The sequence below is a fragment of the Parus major genome, chromosome 3, assembly GCF_001522545.3.
Source record: "Parus major isolate Abel chromosome 3, Parus_major1.1, whole genome shotgun sequence".
In the NCBI taxonomy this organism is placed as follows: Eukaryota; Metazoa; Chordata; class Aves; order Passeriformes; family Paridae; genus Parus; species Parus major.
This window is the reverse complement of record NC_031770.1, coordinates 91,557,441-91,582,391: the sequence shown is the minus strand read 5'-3', so window position 1 is coordinate 91,582,391 and position 24,951 is coordinate 91,557,441. Positions and strand designations below refer to the sequence as shown.

General features: G+C 33.5%; 1 protein-coding gene across 2 annotated transcripts in view; it reads right to left on the bottom strand.

Annotated features, from left to right (window-relative positions):
- Positions 1–24,951, bottom strand: part of CSMD1 (CUB and Sushi multiple domains 1) — a 1,067,087-nt gene that overhangs the window by 291,907 nt on the left and 750,229 nt on the right. The window lies entirely within an intron of this gene.

Here is a 24,951-nt window from a genome sequence, read left to right as displayed (position 1 = left end):
GTTAAAATGTTCTATGAAGCATAGTGATAAAGAACAAGACTAAAGATGTTTAGATCTTCTGATGTTCCATTCATATGCTCTCAATTGAAAATAGTCTTTCACCTATTTATTTCCCTGTCACAAAATGTTTTATATTCATAGTACAAAGAATTTTAATATTACTTCAGTCACATGAAATCACAGAACTTTACAAGATCAAATTAAACACAAAATTATGAACTCAGATGTACCCCAACATACATAAAAATCCAAACAAATAAAAAATCAGTCACAGTCATTTGAGAAATTCCAAGTCAAGTAATCATATAGCACCCAAGTTTTGTGCCAGGATGTGTATTATGCAAAATTTTAATGATTAATTTTTTATCTTCTTCCCTCCAGTTGCTGAAAAAATTTAGACAATTCAAACAATCATGTTGGCCTGTAACAAAACTAGAAAGAATATCCATCTGAGTGAGATTGATTCTGTGGGAAGCCTGCACATTTTTCGTTCAGAATTTAATGAGATGATAACAGGAAATTTGATTACAGTATTGGGCTTCCCACCCACCTTCTTCCAATTATTTCAACATCTCACAGTTTTTTTATGACTGATATTTGATATGGAGTGCAACAAGAGGAATGACAGTTTCCTACTCTGCTCAGGATGCATCACCTGTTGATGCAAAATACAGATCGTCTACATCTTGGAAGAGATTGACACTCAGATGAGCTGAAATAGAAACATGGTTAAATGTGTGACAGTCACTTAAGGCATAGATGATTACAGGCCTGTTAAAACATGTAACTGTGGATGAAAAGATGTAAAGCAGGCATGAATCAGACCCACCGTGGACGTGTAATTGGATTTCACGTATGAATGTTAAAGCCTTGAAAAACACACATCTCCTCATTCCCACAGATCTCTGTTCTTTGGGCAAAATCTCAGTGCTCACTTGAGACGTGAACACTAAAAGTGTAATATTGCATGGAACAGATTTTCAGATACACTTAGCAGATACCAATTTTGGACTCCATAATATAGCTAATTAGTATCACCAAACACAATAGTTTTCCCTAAGTGTACAAATAAAAAATCCCACATGGTCAATATACACTAACGCATGGTCAAAAAATGCATACAGAAAGACAAATATGTTTAACAGCTGAACTAGTTTTGGGAGGTTGCTCATTTTTTACAATGTAGTGATCCTTCCAAAATATTTTACATAGACTCTTTTCTGAGAAATAAATATTTGCTGTCATCCTTTAGCTGTAACATACAAAATTTTACACCCATTTAATATCTGCTCTGAGACAAGCAAATATCATTAAACCAGTCATTTATTTATACTGTGAATGTTTTCTTATATGCATAGTAAGTTTAAATACAGCTCAGTATTAATAAGGCTCAATACACCCAAGCACCACTAGAATGCCCAGTCAGTCTCTGTCAGTAATTCTCCATTGCAAAAACTTCACTGCTCTTCCCTGGTTCCTCACTATCTTGTAACAAGATAGTGCTGTAATGCAGTATTGCCCTTCCTAGTATTAAGCCTCAGCACTTGCACTGAACTTTCAAGACCTCAGGACTGGTGTTTGTCAGGTTTTCCCTGTCTGAACTTTTCTTGTGGGGAGTTGCAGCCTCGTTTTACTTCATTTCTATGATGGTGGTTTCTCTTAATGACCAGGTTTCTATGTCTAGTTTAATTTTGTTTGTCTTTGCAAAGTACAACCATAATTGCATAGAGATGGCTATAGCAAGTTGTTATTCCATTAGAATAAGATACTTTTTTTTTATTTACAGGAGATACATCACACAGTTATAAATGACTCTCCCCAGGTCAAGAAATGTAGTGGACAAAACTGGTTCTAGGTAAGAGAGAAAAAAAAACCTGGTACCTAATACACATAAAATATACTATATATATATAGTAAATATTGAGACTTCCATATGAACTATTCTTTTTTGCTAATAATTAGATGTATACCAATATTTTTTATTGAATTTATCTATTAGGGTCTCTATTATGCTAACCATTCTTGACTTTACTTAAACATACTGTGTGCTTCCTCTTTGTCCATGAACAAGATTTTGATTTCTTTTTACTGAGTTACCATTTTGTGATCAGGAATCCTAAAAATAACAGTAGATACAACCTTAGAAAATGAAATTTTATTGTATCTCTTTAATATATATTGCTTAACCTTAACTTGAATTTCCTGGGTACTGTGATTAATGGTGATGACTACTTGTATTTCTGTAGCAGAACAAGTTTACAGTCAACATCATGGTACCATCTTTGTAGTAAAACATCCTTACTACCTACATATTTGAAACATATTACAGAGTTAATTTTTTAATCTGATGTGAGAAGCTGTAAACTGGCCTTTATCTCCAAAATCTGCCATTTAGTCACAAAACTGTTTTTCCTCTTTCCTGTGTGTTAGTTAAGACACAGCTAGGTGTACCTTTTAAAAAGCTCAGTCCAAATGAGATGTCAATATATTCTTGGTCTTCATGATGATATAGCTTAAATGTTTTGAATGAATTCCATAAGCATAATTATTACAACATGATTGATTGCATTTTGAAAATAAGAGGACTTTTAATCATAATCATTTTGGCTAGCTATGGAATACTGAACATTTTTGGAAGCTGAAATTAACTTTCAGTACCTGATTTTTCCATTTAAAAACTTACTATATGAAAAATATAAATTTTCCTATTATCAGTATGTGCTACTTAATTTTTTTTTTTTTGCATACATACACACAGACGTATAAACTCATTGCATAGTCACGGTCCTTGATCTGTCTGTGTAACCTATTATTTGGATATCAAAATGCATGAAAAGTTGAAAGAAATAAGTGGAGGGAAAGTATAAACTTATATTTTTATTTAAGATCTGACTTAATGCTTTATAATAAGAACTATCACACCTGCCTGTATTATAAATCTATACCATTTGGCAAATTTGGCATTTGTGATAAGCAGATAGTAAAATTCCTAATCAAATATTAGCTAATGCCATCTATCGGAATAGCTGATTTATCCTAATATACTTCTGCTCCTGTTTTTCCCAGATGTTGTAAATATAAACCAACAAAAAATTCACTATATTAAAACCAAAATCCAAAGTCAAGTTTTACTTAATCTTTGTATTTAATTTCTATTTGTTTTTATTGTCACTTATTGAAATGTTTATCACTGCTTTCCCTTTATTCCTTTTAATAATTAATATTTTAAATAATTAGTCTATTTAACATGCAAAGATTTTAGGCATTTAAGATATACTTGTGTCCTGTGCCAAACAACTGTTATAAAAAATTAACATTTGTAGAAGACTTCTTTTGGCTAATCTCTTTCATAAAATCTTCACTTTTCTTTAGTTTCCTCTGCCCTGCACCGCCCACCTCTACACTGCTCATGAAACAAAATTATTGCCATTACCATATATAAACTGGCAATACCAATACTGTAAGCTGTATTAGAGAACACAGCTAGATGAGAAATGCAGTTTGGTTAAGATCCTAGCTAAAAAGTTTAAATTATTAAAACATTATTACTTTCACTTTGTGTTCCATGTCTAAAACACAAAACAAGTTGGAGACAGTGTACCCTTATGGTTTCAGTCATAATAGATATCACATCTGAAGTGGTCCAACTTCTTGATGAGTTAGATATCTAATAACTGATTACTTAACTTCTGATTCTTCAGGAAAAAAAAGCAAAAAAAAAAAAGCCTAATGACTGTTATAAATTCTATCTGGAGTTGGTGTTTTTAACTACAGTTTTAAATATTTCAACATTTTTTAAACTGTATGTTAATATTCAAGTTTCTACACTGGGAAGGAATGTGAATACACTGTAGAGAGGTTTAGAAAGCAAAGTGGTCTTGAAAAATTGGAAAGATTGCCTTACAAGGGAAAAAAAAAGAAAGTAAAAAGAAATGTGTCATTAAATAGGACATTACATTTTGAAAGGTGCAATGTACTGCTCAGTTACAGAATGAGTGACAGCTAGTCAGATAACATCTCTCTAGAAGAGGATCTGGATGTCATAACAGAGCACTAGATGAACACAAATCATCAGTCACCTCTCTGAAAAAGACACCTTAAAAGAGCATACATCTGTCTGCAACAGATGGGAAGACATTTTTTCCCTTTAATCAACATTTATAAGACTTCAACTGCAAAGCTGTGTCAATTTGACCTGAATCTTCAAGAAAAATATCAACCAAATAAAAACTATTTCCTTTAAAAAATATTTATAGTTGATTTTATTTAGTTTTCAGAAATATAAGTGAAGGAAAAGTGTGAATCATGAAAGTACACAGCTTGTGTTTCTGAATATGGCAAAATAGAATGGATGTAATGTCAACAATACAATGCTTTTGGACTAAAATGATACATCTGTAAAATTTATTTTGGAAGGACTTTTGTTATCTTAAGTACTTGAATAGCTTGGCTAGTAGATGTGTTCAAAATGATATATTTCAGGAAATGCAGAAGTATCATGTAAACTGAAATATGGCACATAAGGAGATTTTTAATTTTTGTTCAACAGCCACAAGTGACCAGGAAACTGAGCACAAAGCAGTTTTGAGGGTTTTTTGTTTGGTTGCTTTGTTGTTTTTTTTTTACATTTCAGATTTTCTGCTCTGCAAAATTTCTACAAGCTGCCTTAATGACATTGTACAATATGCTGCATAAGAAAGGTGAAAGCGAAGACACTAATATGAAATCTATGGCAAAGATAGGAGTTTGTGCACAAATTAATCTCTATCTGTTCTTAAAATACAAAATAAAACTGGAGGCACACCAATGCAATTATTTTCAAAGATGGTCAGTCTTAAAACTGAAAATAATTCAAATTTGTCTCTGAAAGAACAGAACAGGTGCCTGATTTCTATCAAGCACAACAAAGTTCTGATAAATATGAGCCTTTGTATCTCCCTAAAATCCAAATAAACAAAGAAATTATAAGAATGTGTATCTTACTGGTAGGAGAAAATAACTGTTTACACACTTACTAAAAAGAAACTAGTAAAACAACCAAGGAGTAGAAATAGAGATAATTGTGAATGTTATTTCTTTTTGTTTAGTTCCATAACTCTTGCTCTTTCTGTTTGGTTTCCACTATTATTTGCTTTAACCAAGAGTGAGTTTGTGACTAAAGGAAGAACTGAATACCTGCTAATAAAATGGCCTTATTGTGCAGCTCTCATTTCCCTGTTCTTAAGAGACATAAACTGCCAGTAAAACTTAGTGAAATGAAATAAAATATGTCTGATGCCAATTAAAAGTTCAACATTTGCTTATCTGTCACAGGAAATTTTTACACGTAATAATTTATTTAAGGAATATTTCAAAATGCAGATGCGACATAAAAAAGATTTCTTCTGTTTATATTCCTGCCCTTTAATCACTTTTTAAAAGAAAAAAAAAAGAAAAAAAAAACAAGGTTCTTTATGAATTACAAATCTAGATAACAATACTAAAAAATAAATATGTTTGAGAATAGCCTAATATTATTAATTCTAAATATAGATCTATAATGTAATTTCCAAATTATTTTATTCTCTCTATCACTATCAGTGTCTATTTGGTAGACATTTTTATTAGCTATATAAAAAAAATACTTGAATTACATCTGGATATAGTGTGCCTCCATAAAGAGGCTATAGATAGGTTTAGAGAGTAAGATATATTCTAATAATTTCAATAAAATCTTTACTGGCATATTAATTCTTTAGGTGTTTTGCATATTACTTTATATGAAAATATATTTGAATCTGGAGACAATCTGGCAGCTGCAATAAGAACAATTTTGTCTTTCTTATGCTAATATACGAGGTGTTCTATTTAACTTAAACATTTTTTTCCTAAGGAAATACATCATAGAAACATATATCACAGAAAAAAAAAAAAAAGTGTGAAATGGCAGCATAAAATATTTCTTAATTTTCCAATATATTCTGTATTATCTAGAAAATCATAACACAAGCATATATCAATTTTGTTTCTGTTACTATGAACTGTCCATCATTATTATAAAAGACTACAATCAAAGAGCTACAATCAAAACATTTGTTGCAGAATTTTTTTGTCTCTATTTCTGTACAGAGTAGCACTTCTCTCTTTTTATTAAAAAGATTTTTCATTATGTGATTGCAAAGATAATCTAAAAACATGAACCAAGGGCAAATATGAATATGTAGAAAGTCTGAGAAAATGACTCATGGAGATTAATTCTGCCATTATGGCTCATTGGGGACCTTTGGACTGTGATATTAGCATTTATACACTGCACCAAAAAAGTTGTATTTTTGTCAGAGAGATCAGTATTCTGAGTGTCAGTAATACCCATTATTTTTTTCTGTTTGTTTCATTGAATCTGATTCAAATGCCACCAGTCAATAGCTGCCAGTAGATTTCCATGAATTACAAGGCATATACAGACTGCTACATTTCCTGTCTCAGGTGGAGACACTAGGATTCAGCTTACGACTCCAATGAAGATTTCCTCAGGATTTTTGAATTTCAATCACTATTTTGCGAAACAAACTACAGGTTCTCTGAATTCTAATGCCACAGAAAAGTGGGGAGAAAAAAGTAAAAACTTGATCTGTATAATTTTGAAAGTTTTTAGACACTAACATGTACAAATCTCAATAAAGAAAATAATAGTCAGTAGTAGTAGTAGCAGTAGTAGCACTAGTAGATCACTGCCCTAATGGTTGACTGCTATGACTATATCTTCAATATTGGAATTTTTTTTCTGTGTCTTATTCAAGCACAAGAGGAAGGCAGGGTATTTCTTGAAGGTGAAGTGAATTAATTGTGTTTCAAACTGACATTTAATTATTCACAATAAAATGACACGTTGGAGCAATATTAGAAGGGTTGAAAACACTACACAAATCTTTGATTCCCATGTGATGAAGCTGTCCAAAAGTGAACTTGAAATAAAAGCTGAATACAATATTTAAATATTCAAACCATATCTATAACTATTACTCATGTTTATTAAAGTTATCATATATTTTTAAAATAAAGAGACCTTATTATTCTTTTGGTTTGTGAATATTAAATAATTTGAATTACTCTAATGGCTTTCTAGAATAAAAATATTAATTTATTATCTTAAAGATATTCTTGATTTTTAAATACTCATTTCTTAACTGTTTGAGCAAGGAAAAGACCAGACACAATTAAGTCCAAATACTAGTGATAAACTCAGTGAGATATTTACAAGGAAGAATTACAGTTCTTGTATAATATCATTGTTTTATTGTAAAATTTTCCTAAAACTTGTAAAAAATACTTTTTTTCTGTCCCTTCTTTTTCTAACTTCTGTTCATATAATCACATACCTCCAGGAATTATAATTAGCATTGTACAAGGCTTAAATGGAAAGTTCTAATTACTATAAAATTGCCTATAAGCACTTTAAATGCCACCCACATAGCTGATCATTCCTATGTCAGTAGAAGTGGAAGTGAATGTCTAGTACCAGAAAAATACATATACGAACACATAAAATATTCCCAATGTTGAAATCACTTTGACTGATCAGAGAATTATTTAGGCTGCAAGTGACCTCTGGAAGTAATCTGATCCATTCCCTGGCTCAGTGTAGGTGCAACTAGAATTATAAAGCTTATTATATTTCAAGTGATTATACTAATCACTAATACCATAAAACTAGCACAGTAATAAAAATGCCACCTCACTCATTATTTTACCGCATTATTTTAAACCAAATTCAGGAACTGTATTTTGATTTGCCTAATTAAAAAAAATAGATTAAAAGTAATTATATTGAAAACATAGTCTCTTACCAACATAGATGCAATCCAAAATGTTTCAAAGCTAAAGTGCTCATACAAGTTTATAAGAGAATTCTTCAGTGAGTATCTTTGAAACAAGAATTCAGAGATAGATATGGTTGGCAAATCCACAGAACTCAAAAAATGACAAAAGAAAAGAAGTCACCAAGTAAAAATGACCACACAAGTGTTTCTCGAAGTCACCTAGTACAACTGTTACACTGTCTAGCACCAACCCCTGAATAATCACCCTAAAAACAACATCCCCAAGTGCCACATCCTGGTACCTCTTGAACACTTCCAGACTCTACCACCTTCCTGGGCAACTTATTCTAAATCCTAAACACTCTTGAAGTGATTTTATTTATGTTTTTTTAATATCTAAACTACACCTTCCCTGTTGCAACTTCAGGTCATTTCCTCTTGTCCCTTCCCTTCAGATATGGCAGAAAAGATTGACCCCCATCTTGCTACACCTTCCTTTCAGGTACTTGGAGAGTAAGTCTTCTTAGTCTTCTCCAGGCTGAACACCCCCAGCTCCCTCAGCTGCTCCTCATAGGACTCGTGCCCCAGACCATTCCCCAGCTCTGCTGCCCTTCCCTGGACTCGCTCCAGCCCCTCAGTGTCTTTCTCACAGTGAGGGGCCCAGAACTGGACACAGCACTCCAGGTGTGGCCTCAGCAGTGCCCAGTACAGGGGGACAATCCCTGCCCTGCTCCTGCTGGCCACACCACTGCTGACACAGGCCAGGATGCCACTGCCTTCCTGGCCACCTGGACACATGTTGGGTCATGCTCAGCCAGCTGTCTACCAGAACCTCCAGCTCCTTTGCAGCCAGGCAGCTTTCCTGACACTCTGCCTCCAGGCTGTAGTGTTACATTGGGCTTTGTGAACCAAGGGCAGAACCTGGCACTTCACCTTGTACCTCATGCAGTTGTCCTTAGTTCATTAATCCAGCCTGTCCAGATCCCTCTAGATGTGGACAAACCCCAGGTCTTTCTAGGTAACTTTCCTACCCCACAGCAGATCAACACTTCCACCCAACTTGATGCCATCTGCAAACTGTCTGAGGGTACACTCAATCCCCTCATCCAGATTGTTGATAAGGCTATTAAACAGGACCACCCCAAATACAGAGTCCTGGGAAACACTAATGACTGGCCACTAACTGGTTTTAGTTCCAATCACCACCACTCTTTGGGCCCAGACATCAAGCAAGTTTTTCTCCCAGGGAAGAGCATACCCATCCAAGCCATGAGCAGTGAGTTTCTCCAGGAGAATGCTGTGGAAGATTGTGTCAAAGGCTGGATAAACAATATCCACAGTCTTTCCCTCATCTACTACCACCTTGCCAAAAAGGAGATCAGGTTGGTTAAGCAGGACCTGCCCTTCATAAACCCCTGTTCGTTCTGTCTGTGCCATGTTATGGCACTCAAGATGATCTGCTCCATAAACTTTCCTAGTACCAAGGTCAGACTGACAGGTCTATGGTTCCCTGGATTGTCCTTCTGATTTTTCTTGTAATTGTAGATGTATGGATATTGTTCAAACTCAAATAATTGCACAGAAATGAGAGGTGTCCAAAAGATCTGTTAAGCAGTTTTTTAAATCTCAATTTTAGAAGGAAAAAAAAATAAATTTTTAAAGTAAATAGAAATTTGTTGCATAAATCAGTACTAGAGCTGGAATTCAGTATAAACCTAAATAGTTGACTAGTGTAAGCCATTTGAAATAATTTGAAAGTGTAAGGTAAAATCCTCACATTGCCTGGAGATACAGAAACTCTGAGAGATCCACAATTTACCAAAGAAGCAGAAGCTGGAGGCCAGGAAGGATTACTTAAGGTTAAGAAGTCTGTGGTGCAGTAATTGAAATGTGCTCTAAAACATCTGAATGTGGATCTTTACCCATTTGCGTCTAAAGGTGTTTCAGGTAATTGATCTCTCACTGTTTTAAATATAGTTAAAAGAGTTATTCAGACTGGCAGTGAGATATCTGCTTCAGGGCAGATTTTCAGGAATTACTGTGCAGCTTTCCCTAATTATAGTTGTTTGATGAAAAAATGAACACATATTTAGATAATATCAGAGCAGAAAGTCTACTAATTTGACAGAGTTAATAACTGGCTAATGTAGAAAAAAAATTCTTAAGCATTTCGTTTTCTACACATAGATTTGTATGTATGTAATAGCATGCACGCAATACCTTTTCCTGAAAGATACTGTAAGGCAAATATAATATACCTGTAAGTCTCTTTAAAATCACCTAATTACATAAAATATTTCAAAAGCTACAAATAAAAAGAATGATCATTCAGAAGGCTGTTAACAGTCTATTAACACAGAACAATACTAAGAATTATGTTAATTGTGTGAAAGACTGAATTAAAGCATGATACATATACTCTGCCAATGTGCATTCTCTACCTAAGTGCCTTTTTTGCCTTGGAAAAAAACAACTAAATGAACCAACAAACAGCTAGGGGGTAGCAAGAATATATTCATTATAGACAATGTCCTGAATAAAGCAGGTTCTGAAACTACTTTGTTGTGAGGGGTTTGTATTTGAATTTCATGAAGATAATATAAAATCTTAAAAGGACATTTCTGAGTCTTCATTTGTTTGTCCATTGACCCAATAAAATCCTGCATGTAAAAAGTGTCTGCAAATGTCAGGCTTTTCTGTGTGTTATGATGGTTGTACCAGGAGATTAAAAATACATTCACTTCAAGGCTTTGATCAAGGGTGCACTTCAGAAACAATCTCTAGTCATCTGCTCTTACTGTGCTTTGATTTGCATCACAGAGCAGTCTCAAAGCAGATAGGTTCATCTCTTTTTGCATAAAAGTAAGATGGAGGATGCTCTCCAGCCAGTATCAGGCATTCAGTCTAAAGCAGAAACAGACCACAGTAAGAACTCTGAAATATACACAGTGCAAACCTCATGCCCTTAGCACTAATTGTTTTGCAGTACAAAGTTGCTTGTGGTGCACTGTACTGCTAATGCTAATGTAAACATAGCCTAATTTATTCTCTTAGGACAACTGGAGGCACTACTTGGATCTTGCCCTATCTCCCTTTCATTTTCCCACCTGCTGAGATTCTGGTCATGTTCTGCAGACACAAGTTTCTGCAAGATGTACCTATGAAGTTAAGAAAGCCGTTAAACAGACAATGTGTTTTTCATCTTAAAATCCCTAGATTTTCCTTCTAGAGACTTCTGGATATTGACTGAATAAATAAATAAATTAGATTTTTTATCTTCTTCACTTGTATTTGTTGCCAGGTACTTATGCTAATAAATAACTATGGAGAACACTGCTTAGAAGAACTGCAGGAACATCTGCAGAGAGGCTAAAATCTGCAGGAACGAAACTCTCCATCACAGTCTGTGAATTCCAACAAAAGAGAGGTCTTGTGCTGTGCAAAATAGGACAGTGATAAGAGAAGAATCAGTCTTGGAGTCCAGAAAGAAATATAAATTTCTTATTTTTACAGCTTCAAACTTCTCATTTTACATCATTTTTCATCATCTTCCACCCATTTCAATACCAAATTTAAAATGAGAACTGCTTAGCAATGAATGAACTTCCCCTAAGATGTTTTCTTCCTCAGGCAAAAAGGTGAAATTCTCTCAATAGCTGGTCTCCATTTTAAATTTTCATAGCAACTAGAGCGACCTACCTCTCATTCTTGCAGTGAGACCTCTGTTTATGCCTCACTTCAGTCCTGAATACTTTACCATGGTACATAGGTCATTGCTTATACATATTTCAGAAATATCAGTAAGCAAATTATGTTCCAGTGATAACTTGTTTAAATTACTAAGCTTGGCACTAGGTTAAAATTATTTCCTTTAGTTGTAATGAGGAAAGTTACTACTGACGGGGATGAAGAGGAAAACAATGCTGTGAAATCTGTCTTCTTACCTGTCATCTCAAAAGGAAAGGGATGACCATCATAACAGGTGCTTCCTTTTTCTGAAAGGCATGAAAATCTCAAAAGGCATAATGACCCCCGTCGTGATTTTAATTTTTACACAGTAAACTGCCAGAGATGCTTAAGGCTCTATTTTCCCTTTTCTCAGCAAGACACTTGTAAGAAAATAATTAAAATAAAGAAATTCCATGTCCTGGAAAAGAAGCTTCTTCACTATGCACCCTTCCTAAGGTAGGAGCTCGTCCAGTGGTTCCCTCCTATGTGCATCAGAGGAACTACTCCACAGATCTTAATATTCTGCTTCCTTTAATATAATAGAGGTGTTACTATACAGCTCTAAGGCATGATGAAACGGGCAAAGAGAAGGCCTTTGAGGACACAAATGTGGGAACAGTTTCAGGCAGATACATTAACCACTTAAACAATTTAAAACTGGCAATAAAGAAGAGGATGCCCCACTTCTCTGAAGACCAAATCAGTATACTGTTTTGTGATTTAAACACTGATTAAAGTACATGAGCACCCAGAGACTAATAAAACAAACTGGGAAATACATGGGTTTTAGGCTACACTATACAATTACAATTAATAAAAACCACTAAAAATGTTTTTAAAAAATAGACCTTGTTTATCCTTTAAATCAAAAGAGTTCATTAAATGAAAAATGAAAGAAAATAGACTCCAATTATTAAATAAGAGGTAATTAATCTATGATCTCTAACAAATTGAGATTCATTATTGAATTTGTTTTATCTCAACAGTCAGGTTTTTTTTGAAATGATAATTTGATCAGATGTGAAATTTCATACAGCATTTTAGATTCCTCCATTGCATATAGCTTTTATATAAAAGAAACTAGCAGTAAATTTTAAGAAATTTTGTCATGCACAAAGGTTATTACTTGTCATTACATGTGTCAACATCTAATGAGGAATGGCTGAGGGAGCTGGAGTTGTTTAGTCTGGATAAAATGAGGCTCAGAGGAGACCTTATCACTCTCTACAACTACTTGAAAGGAAGTTGTGGCCAGATGGGGGTTGATCTCCCAGGTAACAAGCAATAGTACAAGAAGAAAAGGCCTCAAGTTGTGCCAGGTGAGATTTTGATTGAATATTAGGAAAAATTCTTTCACTGAAAGGTTGAACATTTGACCAGGCTGCTCAGAGGTGTGGTCGAATTAGCATTCCTGGAGGCATTTAAAGACGTGTAGATGTGGTGCTTAGAGACATGGCTTAGGGGTAAGCTTGGCAGTGCTGGATTAACAGTTGGACTAAAAGATCTTAAAAGTCTTTTCCAATCTAAATGATTCCATCATTCTTTGAATAATTAGTACTTGCCATATTGTATTTATGTATAAAATTAACACTATATACCAGTACACACCTAATGGGAACATTACAAATCCTTGAAATGCATGCAACATTGGAAAAAATAATGCTGGAATTCCAAAAAATGTTCGAATATTTTTGAACACAGATTTGGTTTTACTTTTGAATTTACTGAAATTCTACCATATAGCAAATAACACTACTTTTCATTTAACCAAATATCATAAATACAACAACCAGTTCTCTCTTCAAACAATAAAAATGAAGAAAACAAGAAACAGAATTAGTATAGAATCACACTAAGATTTTCTACTGATACTTGCTAATTTTTATTTTAATTTATTTTTGCTTTATTTCCAAGAACCTGATCAATAATCTCTTCTTTTTTTTCCACAGAGAATTTGACTAAGCTCCTCCTGATCTATGTGAAGGTACAACTTCTGCAATATGACCAATTTATTCCGACTCAGATCACATCTAATGTATAAAATCCACACAGGGTCATCACATTTAAAATTTTGAAAAGGGAGAGCCTTCTGCCCAATTATTCCTCTCTGCTCTGCATGGATGAGGCTTCACCTTGAATACTGTGTGCCATTTTGGACACCACAATGTAAAAAATATAGTAATCTATTAGAGACAGTCCAAATGAGGGCAACAAAGATGGTGAAGGCCTTGAGAGGAAGCCATGTGAGGAGGGGCTGAGGGCACTTGGTCTGTTCAGCCTGGAGGAGACTGAGGGGAGACCTCACTGCAGTTACAGCTTCTTGTGAGGGGAGGAGGAGGGGCAGGCACTGATCTCTTCTCTGTGGTGACAGTGACAGGGCCTGAGGGAATGGCCTGAAGTTGTGCCGGGGGAGGTTTAGGTTGGATATCAGGAAAATGTTCCTCACCCAGAGGGTGATTGGCCACTGGAACAGGCTCTCCAGGGAAGTGGTCACAGCACCAAGCCTGACAGAGCTCAAGAGGTGTTTAGACAGTGCCCTTGGGCACATGGTGTGACTCTTGGGGATGGTGTTGAGCAGAGCTGGGAGTTGGATCCTTGGGGATCCTTTCTTACTGAGAATATTCAATGATTTTGTGATTCTGTCAAAATATCTACTTTTTCCTAGAAACAGGAAAATAAAATAGCAAGGCCTATAATAAAAAAATTATACAGAGATAAACTATTAAGTTTAAGGCATAAATTCTTAAAAAAAAAAAAAATGCAACACATCTAGCAAAAATAAATAAATCCAAAATCTTAGCAAGAATAGGAAGCAAACCTGCAGTGACATTATATCTTTTGCTTCATTTGCATTTATGATATGAATGTACTCTCCTCTGGCTTTGTGAAATTGTTCTTCTTTTGTGTCATTACAATTAAACAGTGTTTCAGGAACTGGTTTATACTGCTCAATTCCATCATGAAGGCAGTGTGACAGCACAGAAAAATACAAGGTTCCCTGCCCTCTAGCCAGCACTCTTCTCTGGTCTCTTTACAGAAGACCTCTTCACTTGTTACCGTTTCAGTGAGCCTGAAATACTGATAACAACTGTTAAATAAATGAATAGTAAAATGTTGAGATGATTGCTGCATGAAAAAAGTCTGGCCAACCTGACAATCTCTGTCTAAGCCATTCTTCCCCTGGATACAGAGATGACACGGTCATGGAGCTCAGCATTTTCCCTGCAAGTTCTATCTCATAACACTATTGGAAAATATAAGGAATGAGAAAAAATAAAAAAAATAAAATAGCAAATTACTTGCTACTGAAAACAGGGCTTTAATGCAAAAAAAATTCTGCATAGAGGCAGAGTAATGACTGAATATGTGATAAACAAGCACTTATTATTTTCTAGTACAGTAAATTAGCATTTAGCACTTGTAAATCTGATGTGCAAAGCCTATTTTCACTTTTAACTTTATGGGTGATATTTTTAGAAACATATAAGGGCATGTTTTAAAAGGGTAGTTAAGCTTTTGTTCTGCATACTGTTGCAAGGATTAACTATTAAACAAGTTAGAATTCTTAAAAGGACTTACACATAGACATGTGACTGACTGATATAGACCCTAAGGCTCACAAACTCCAAGGGGTTTTAAACATTACCTGCTAAATTGAAAACTGAGTTTAAAAGATTATGTAAAGAGCCTTTTACCTATAGTGTTGATCAAATCAGTGCTCAAATACTCAATGCTCAAAGCAGGTCAGCTGAAGCTGAGAACAGTAAGGACAAGATTCTTAGGTTTGGCTATGGTGGTGCCTCTTAATTATTTTTCTAAATCCACCAAGTGCTGAACCATTGTTTTTTTTTCTAACTTACAAATCTCTCCACATCTTTCTTGGATCAAGTAGCTGACAAATCATCATGTTAATCTATGTTAATCCTTTCACAATATACAGCAGGTGTATTAATGCCTGCCTGCCTTGATTCTTGATGAGATCAGACTTTAAGACTGAAGCTTTTGTCTCTGTTAACGTTAAAGTAGCATCACATTTTTCTGCCATTTTATGTTTTCTAAACAACTCCAATCAAAACTCTTAATTCAAATTTCCAAAATTTAAAGATGTTACTTTTTTAGACATTAGAACCCTTTCAAACATATATATATATATAAAATACATATTTTACATTTATGAATTCATTGTCCACATGTCACATTAAGCATTGAACATTCCAGCTTTTCTTTACTTAATGAAAGCCACAAGAGAAATTTCACCTTAAATGGGCTACAATACCATTTGAGGAGTTCATTTTGGTGATAAAAGACCCTAAGGAAGTAAAATTAATTTAGGCAGTGCACTTAAATGCTTTAAATTATGGAGGCACCCTTGAAGTTTGCTTTTCCAATGCTATCTCAGCTATCAAATCAGCCTCTGTAGGGCTAATTTGCCACATGTCACTTTGAAAACCTTTTCATTCTATCATAACTTAACTACAAAGCCTCTTATAGTTCAAGACTAAGTAAAAATTCCAATAAATAGAATTACACCAATCTTCCCTCTTTAACACTGTTTTCTGAAATATGCAATTCTCACATCTTACTAATAATTTGGTCGTCCATTTATTACTCTCTACAGTAGTTCTTTACTCAAAAATATGAAGCTCCTGTTTAGTATTACAACAAAGTGAGGTCATTAAATGAAGTCCTAAAAAATGTATTATGTAAATCCTCGTAGGTTTCTATATACTATGACACCAACACCAAACCTATAGTAGTGCCAAAGCAAAGTAATAGGGATAGTAATAATTATCAGAAAATATTTTATTTTAGGTTTATTTTATTTTTAGGTTAAGCTATTTTTTTCTAAAATTTACCTAAAAAATTATCTACAAGAGAAGATAAATGCTGAGAAACATAGAGGAAGAACACCAGCCACTCATGTTCTGAGGCAACACAAATGAATGTGCTTTGTGAGGTAACAAAATCTATAGGAGCATAAAATATTCTGTAGCACTTGCCTCCTTGTGCAGTAAATGTGGGTATATGGCATCCTCATTACCAACCCCATCAGGCTGTACAGAATCTGTACAAAGATATTTTATGCAGAATACTTGCAAAATGAAAATAATGCACAGGGGAAAAAAAGGAATATCAGCAAAATATTAAAGGACATTTTTCAGGTATGATATACTATCAGTAGTTGCAGACACTCAAGGAAAAATGGGAAAAATGTCTACATGAAAACCTTGATACTTTTAATTTAAAAAGATGAAAATTTAACAGTAAATGAACCTAGTAGTTCTTATCAAGGGAATTACAAATAACTTTGTAGAACAAAAAAAAGGCAAGAAAACTAAGTGGAGATTTAATTGTAGCATTTTATTAACAGAATGCCAAAATGTTCTCATTTGATGAAAATCTGTAAGGAGTACTTCCTGGCAGAAAAAAAACAAACCCGAATTAAATGAGAGAATAGCAATGATTTCCTGTCGCTCTATTTATATATTTGTATTGTGCAAGCAAAACATTCCAGTGTTTTTTGCATGTGCATGTTCAAGAGTAATAACAAATGCATTGATTTGAATTCTATACTATGTAGAAAGTAAGAAAGTGTCTCATATTTAGGTATATTTAATGTATATTCAACTGTGGCTGAGGAAGACTAATAAATTCTCTGCTTAATAAAATTGTCTGAATCCCTTTTACTATAAAGAAATTGAGTGTAGATTTTTTTTGTGTGTGTGTAATAATATGTCACAACACCAACTGGTACATTGTTATGCTGAATAGTATTTTAATTTCATTAAGAAACTATGAATAAAAATAAATTGCTTTGTTCTGGTTAAAATTAAAAGTTAACATTTCAGCTGACCATTCTTTTTTCAGTTTTTAGGTTCCATTTAAATGAAGAATATCATTAGTATTCTATATTTGAACACTGTATACAAATCTTTTGCTTTCTGAAAGTACATAAAGTGAGAAGAAAGAAAAGATTAAAGATAAACCAGAAAAAATATATTGATAGAGATCAAAACAGCAAAAGAGAAGAAACTGAGGCAGACCAACATGAAAGGACAGATCACAGGGGAGGAAGGAAATGGCAGAGGAATTCAAAGTGTATGAGCAGCTAATAATATTCTCTAAGAAAAAAGCTGGAGGCAACAACCCAATGTGCAGCAACAAGTAAAGTATATATATGGCAGTGGCTGGATAATAAATGCCAATGGTGAAAGTGAAGTTGTGCATGTTTTTTATAGTTTTGTTTCCCCACTTTTGAATCTTGAAAGACTATCACTGATAATTGGAAAACAAAATGGCACTTACGTGTTAAACTTTTTTGAGGGGGAGTGGGTGTATTTTTTGGGTAGGGGACTATTTTAGCTATAAAAAAAGGAGGAAAAAAAGAGGAATAACCTGATTTTGTTTTGCAAGATACAGACAAAAATAATGAAGCTTTCAGAAATACAGACTGGAAAAGTGTATCTATAAGAAAGTCAAATGCTTTTGCTGCATTGAGTATTCAACTAAAGAGTCACAATAATGGCTTTATATAAATCTGACCCAAACAGAAGAAACATATCACAGTGAAGATATTACATTTTGCTTTCTTTTGAAAGGGTCCTCAATCTGGTATTAGAACATGAAAAAACTGATGCATTAAGACTTTTACAATGACATATCGTTTTGTGTTAAACAAAAATATTTTGATTACTTCGAAAGTTTGGTTTTTTGGTTTGTTTGGGTTTTTTTGTTGACACTTTTTTTGGATACCAAAACTTTTGTTTGCCTTGAGCACTGCATTATCATCTAATACTTTCCAACTGCTTGCCTGAATTATGGACTTATTGTAAAATCAAAGAAAATATCACAGTAAATATACTGCTAAGTCTCCTTCTTCAGCTTTTCCATTCTTTCATGCATATGCTTCTACAGCTTCTTTCCAGAAGTCTTGCTGGTTGTTTTTTCCCCTAAAATGCCATTTCCAACTCAATATGTCATACTTAGATCCATATGAGTCTCATAAAATTCACACCCTACAGCTAAATCTCAGTAGTGTGAATCCAGCTGATATCCTTATAGCAAATATGAGATACTGAAGACAGATAAGGCTCAATAGTTAGTCTCTTTTGTTCAAAAACAGCATGGAAAGAGGGTCAGAAGGAAGATAAGTAATAAGAAATTATAACTGTCAGCCTGTATTTGTGACAATGACCTTATGAAGGAAAAAAATTGAGTGTTTGGTGGTTTTCAGAACTTAATGTTAAAAATGCCTGAGAAAAATAAAACAAATACCACAGGAAATAATACTAGAGACATTAAGAAAGCTCCTTCAGTTAATTTTCTTGCCAGCCAGGAAACACAGTACCTTCCTGTGTAGCAAGAAATTTGTGCTTGGATGCTTTCACCATGAGATGAATATTGATCCCATGCATCTGTCTTCCATCACTACCCCCTTGTTTTTGAAAAAAACAAGAGTCAAAATTTCTTGTAATTAATTCTCAAATGAGACATCTAAACTCAATATAGAAAGTGATTTTGATTTGGGTTCATCAGTTTCACCAAAAGGCTCAGTCTCACAAATAGACTCACTAATGTAGAAGAGATTTTCTTCAACAGTTTTACTTAAATCTGGTATAACCCCAGTGCAAAGTTATGTTATTTCATTCATAATATTATGGGACATTATGGGACCCTTCACATTCAATCTGTGTGGGATATCCTTCATCTAAAGTAGCACACTTTATTCCACACCATCATGTATATACTAAACCTTACAGGCTGAAATTTTCAATACCTAAATCCCCTTTGGTTCTGATACAGTAAGAGCAAACAAAGCCCAGCATTGATTTAGTTACTCAGCCTCTAGTGGACTGCTTTAGGAGGAGGTGAAGCACTGTTTTGACTCTACTGACTATTTAATAGATGTACATCAAGTATAACTGGAGACTGGATATGCAGCACCCATATGTATAAATCAAATCCCATTCTAAATGTCTTCAATGTTGAAATGGTGTCTTCTGTTCCAGCCCTGGCATCTCACTCACGTGATGTTTTCACAGGTAGAAATATCAGCATTGTTAATAGAAATCATAATGTTCCAATAAGTATACACAAAACACAAAAGCTATCACAAATATAAAATTTAAAAAATAAACTCTGCTTGCTTTTTTCACAATATATGTATCTTTTATAGCAGTTGCATGTATATGGAGCTCTGTGTTACAATTTATGTACTTGAACTGAAACTGAAGATAAACATATACTGTAGTGGGTCAGTAATATATAACATGATTTTTTCAGTAGGTTTATAAGTACCTTTTGCACATTATACCAAAATATACAAACTCTTGTTTGTTTTGAAATGTTTTTGAGAAAACTTACAAAACCAAGGCTACCATGGAAGTCTTGCGCAAGATTTTAAGACATTGAAAGTTAAAAAATCTCATACTGCATCAAGAGTTTTCTTGTGTAAATGTTTTAGATATTTTGTATTTCAAAATTGTAATCCTTGATTATGAAAAAATTAAATAAATACGCAAGCCTATTTCAAGGCAAGAAGGAACCTAACCAGTATTTTTTCATTTCATTACTAGGACCTTAATAATTTTAATTCTAAACTGTGTGAATTCTTTGCCAATGATGTCATAGTTCCCTAAAATCAAAGATGCTGTCCTGGCAAATAAAAATAAAAATGTTTAAATTTAAACATGTACATTCACAGATGACACAAAGCTTTAACACTGTATGAAGGAGATAAGAGAATATAAATTGCTTTCATTTTCCACCTGCCATGTGAAATAGCTCTTTCAGAAAGATTGCTGTATTTGTACCATCTAGATGGCACAAGATGTACAAATGAGTGAATCCTTAATTCACAATCACTGTCCTTCACTCTATGAAATCAATCCTAATAATTGTGAAATGGTAATTTAATAAATCACTAACATGAAGCTGTACATTGCCATGAATACACAAAAGTTTAGTAAAAGTAGTTCTTAGATCTACATATTTTTTATCCTCAAGATGTCTGCAACTTAAACACTGACATAGAGTAAGAAAGGATAAATTCTACAGATAAAACTCAATTTTGTTAGGTTATGGTAATAATCTCTTAGGGATGAGTTATCTGGTGCTCAGCAAGAGATTCTTCCCCAGAGTATAGTTACACTGCAGGTTCTGTACCTGTCAAACCTTCTTTTATGTGTGGCAGGATCAGCCATTTGGAGGGTCAGGAGCTTTGTCTAAAACGAAACTTTGAAGAAATGAACAATTTAAGGGCATATTTTCAAAAACACCACTCTAATATTAAGCCTCCTAATTGGACTAAACACAGGTTCTGAATTTATTGCAGAGTATTATATATGCATAAGCTACTTATATGGAAGACCAGTGTCAATAAAAGATTGTGTCTGAGCTACCACAAACTCTTGAAACAATCCATGAATCAGCAAGATAATCTTACTCAAAATCCCTGGATATTATCATATGTTACCTAGTAAGACTGCTCTTTTAGAGCATATTGCAAGAAGGAATTATCTTAAAATAAATTATCTCAAAATCAACTGTAACAGTATGTGAATTCCTCAGGTGTGAACTGGGCAAAGATTTCTGGAATAAAAATATTGTCTTGAAGTTCCCCAGCTATGTGCTTTGAAAGGCAATTGATCACAAATACCATTTTATGCTAACATATTTTTATACCTACATATTGAGGCATAATCCAACTTTATACAAATACCTGAGAGCTCAGACACATAAAACTGTATGTGAAGTTTCCTAATCTCACTACAACTAATTTCAATGTCTTTAGTTGTGGCAATTGTAGTGAATAACTTTTACTTCATACAGAATGAAGTTCCTAGGCTTAAGCAAATAATTAATATATCTGTGCTTTGTACAGTGCAGAAAGTACATCCTTCAATAAAAAACCCTGTAATTGGGAACCAGTCTTTATTTACCAGATCATTGAAGCTAGCAATATTGCAGCCCATAGCACATCTACTATACTGCAATGAGCAACCACTCAGGAAAGTATTGGGCAAAACTAGGTATCTTTGCTGAAGCAACAATGAAATAATGCAACAAATCTTGCCATCCAAAAGACACTGGGGCTGAAAAATGGAGCCCTTGCAATGTTACCATGAAACAGTAAAAGCAGCAGGAAATCCAAGGCAGTAAGTGTCCACAGTCTGGAGAAGGAATTGAAACAGCATGGGATAGAGGCATGGTTGGTACATAATCTAACAAGATTGTACAAACAGTAAGAAAGAGTAAAGAGAGCACATCAAAAGACTTCAAAGTAACTGGTTCTAGAAAGCCGAGAAACTGCATAACAGAAGAGCTAAAACAATGAAGAGTTACAGCATGAACATGACACAGCCAGAAGAGCACCATAAAGTTGTATTTCCAAGTACTGAAAGTCTAATAAATTACTCAGTAGGATGCTGATCAAAAGCTACAATAGTGGGATCAAGAGGAAACAAATAAATGGTTAGGGAAGAAACTCTTCATAATAAGCAGGAATTCCTTTGAACATGAGAAGACTCAAATTTAGATTTCTGTGATGCTCAGAAAAAGTCAAATAACTCTTAAAAAACATTTAACTAAAAATGTTAGTTAAATGTTTAAATAGTATGTTATGAATAATCTTCATATAGTTGGCTAAAACCTGGGACTATGCTACCGTCTCTATAAGATACTGAAATTTGTTTTCATTTTCAGTTGGCATTAAAAATCTGCCCCCACACCGGTGCGGGAATGCAAAATTTGGAAAATATGTCCATTCTAAAAAAATTCAAAAATTAAAATATTCCAGCTTATTGTGCTTTTAGGATGGGGGTCTTTTGGGTGTTGTTTGTTTGTTTGTTTTGTTTTCTTGGGGTTTTTTGTTTAGTTGGTTTTGATTTTCTTTGGGTTATTTTTGGGGAGAGTGGTTTTCTTGGGAAGGAAACCTCCTATGAAGCATTTTTAACTGCATTATCCTCTTCAAACTGCACTGAATGTTGTGTTAAGAGAAAACACTATCTTATCTTGTAAAATTCTATTTGCAAACTAAGCTGATAAAAGTCCACAAATTCACTTTTAGAGTAAGTCAGAAGTAATTTAACATATAGAGTAACAACATGTCATGAGCTGTCTGCCTCCTTGAAAAAGGAAGTCAACAGGACCCTAAGCATTCTGATAGGTATTTTAAAATCTGCAAGTCAAAAGAGTAGACTTCTCAAAGTAATTTAAAAATCAGACCTTCAATACACAGTTCAATTTTCAAGAGTTCTGTCATTCACAACTTCAAAAAAAGTCAAGGGTGAAAATATGCAAAACATTCAGTATATCTAAAAATAATCTCATTGTTTTGGCAACTTGAAAATTATTGTGGTAACTGATTTTTTTAAAGTTCATAGATTTCAAACTGCTAGCAAGATTTTTTCATAAAGGAGTAGGGTTCCATTCAACCAGATAATCTGTAAAGTAAAAGGATTTTCTTTTAGATCTTTTATTAACTGAAAGGGTGTGTTAACTCCAGATGCAGTTGTTTGAGGACAGAAATCCCAATACTGATAAAGATGATGTACACTTTATGTGAAAGCAACCTAATGATACTGTAAGCCTTAAATAAGTCTCTGATTTTAAGACTTCAAATTTACAGTCATGGTCCTAAAACAACTACAGTCTTTCCAAGAGACATTAAATTAAGAAAATTCTTCCATGGTTCCTCTGCTAGAAAAACCCAAGTTCAAGAAAAAGACAACATATTTAATATTGCCCACCCTATCAAAAATTAAAGACTTAAAGACTTAAAAGCCTCTTTTTCTCATGATGTGATTATCAGTGCCTGTTAGTGTGTTTCTTTAGCTTCCACACAACTGGATGTAACAAGTGAGGATTTTTTTCTGGGTGAAAGCTCCTAGTGTTCACTCAGACCTCTTGATTTTGAACATAATTTATCTGTCTGGCTGTGCAATTCCTCCTGTGTATTTTTGTGTCTGATGAACTAGAAACTTGCCCACAGAACACTTCTTATGATTAGTGTTTTTTTCAAGTCCAGTGAACATAATAATAAATTAATCAATCCACACCAATCTCATTAAGCTCTGCACTACTAAAATTCTGAATTCACTGAGAAAGATACATTGTATGGAATGAAGAGAACTAGTGCATTAGTGTAGTAGATGAGTGTTTGCAGGTTTTTAATAGGTATGCCTGAGTCTCCACAGAAAATACACACTGGACACTTGAATAACATAATCAGTACCAAGTTTTCTACCATTATAGTTAAACCACTTTCATTTTATTATAAATATGAAAAACACTGCTTTATTAAATTCCTGAAAACTCAAGGAAAAGAAATAAAATTTACTGAATAAAGAAAGTATTAAGATGCCAACACTGTCTTCTATTACCAGGAATTTAACTTTTTTTTCTTTTTAATGCACATTTACTTTTTTTCTTAAAAAAATATACTGTTTTGCAAAATTGACAATAACACTCTATTGATTATAAATTTGAGTTGATTAAATTTTCAGACATTTTCCATAATTTAAATGGTTTTCTATATTTAAAAATGCAAAGTAATTTAATGATTTCTATAAAATGTAATTATTTTGAAGGCCTTCCTGGAGAAATATTCACATCTAATGGCTATTCTAAATAAAATATAACAGTTTTCTAAATAATAGTTCTAAATAAAAGCAAGAAGAACCACTACAGTAAAATCTTTCTCAGTATAGTAATTTTGAACTTTAGCCTGTTTTTCCCGAATACATATCTTTACTGAGCCACACTGAATCCTCTTTAAAAAAGTGAAGTTAATTAATTTCACAAAGCAACAGTATTTAAATTACAAAATATGCTATGAAAGCATGCAGCAAATTTATCTTTTCTGCAGCTAAACATTTTCAGTTATTTATGGTAAGATAAACATTTTTTCCTTAGCTACTTTAAAGAAATCAAAAATACATCTTCCAAAAAGTTGCACAAGATGTTTTGTAATTATGAAAGTATGCACAGACTGTACATTCCCTGACATAATGTTATTTATTTATTCAGCATTTAATTACACAGAAGTACAATATAAGTAAAGTACTTATTTTTATTTTTTTTTTTCCCTGTAGATAGGAGGTCTCCTTCCTTCACTGATTTTGTAGAAAAACACTAAAAATACTCTGTTATGACCACTATCTTATGCATAACTAGAAAGCTTATTCATAGTTATGTTTTAAGAATCATTGCTGGAAAACAGTGGATTGAAAAGAAATTATGTAGGTAGCAAAATACCTGTTAAAATAGTTACATGTAATGTCCAGTTTTTACTTCAAGAAATCTTATGTTAAGATTCAATAGTGATTAAGTATCAAGACACAACCTGAAAAATTCACTGTTAACTCATTTAGCAATATAGAATTTTGATTATGATTATGTCTCTCATTAAAAAATACATTTC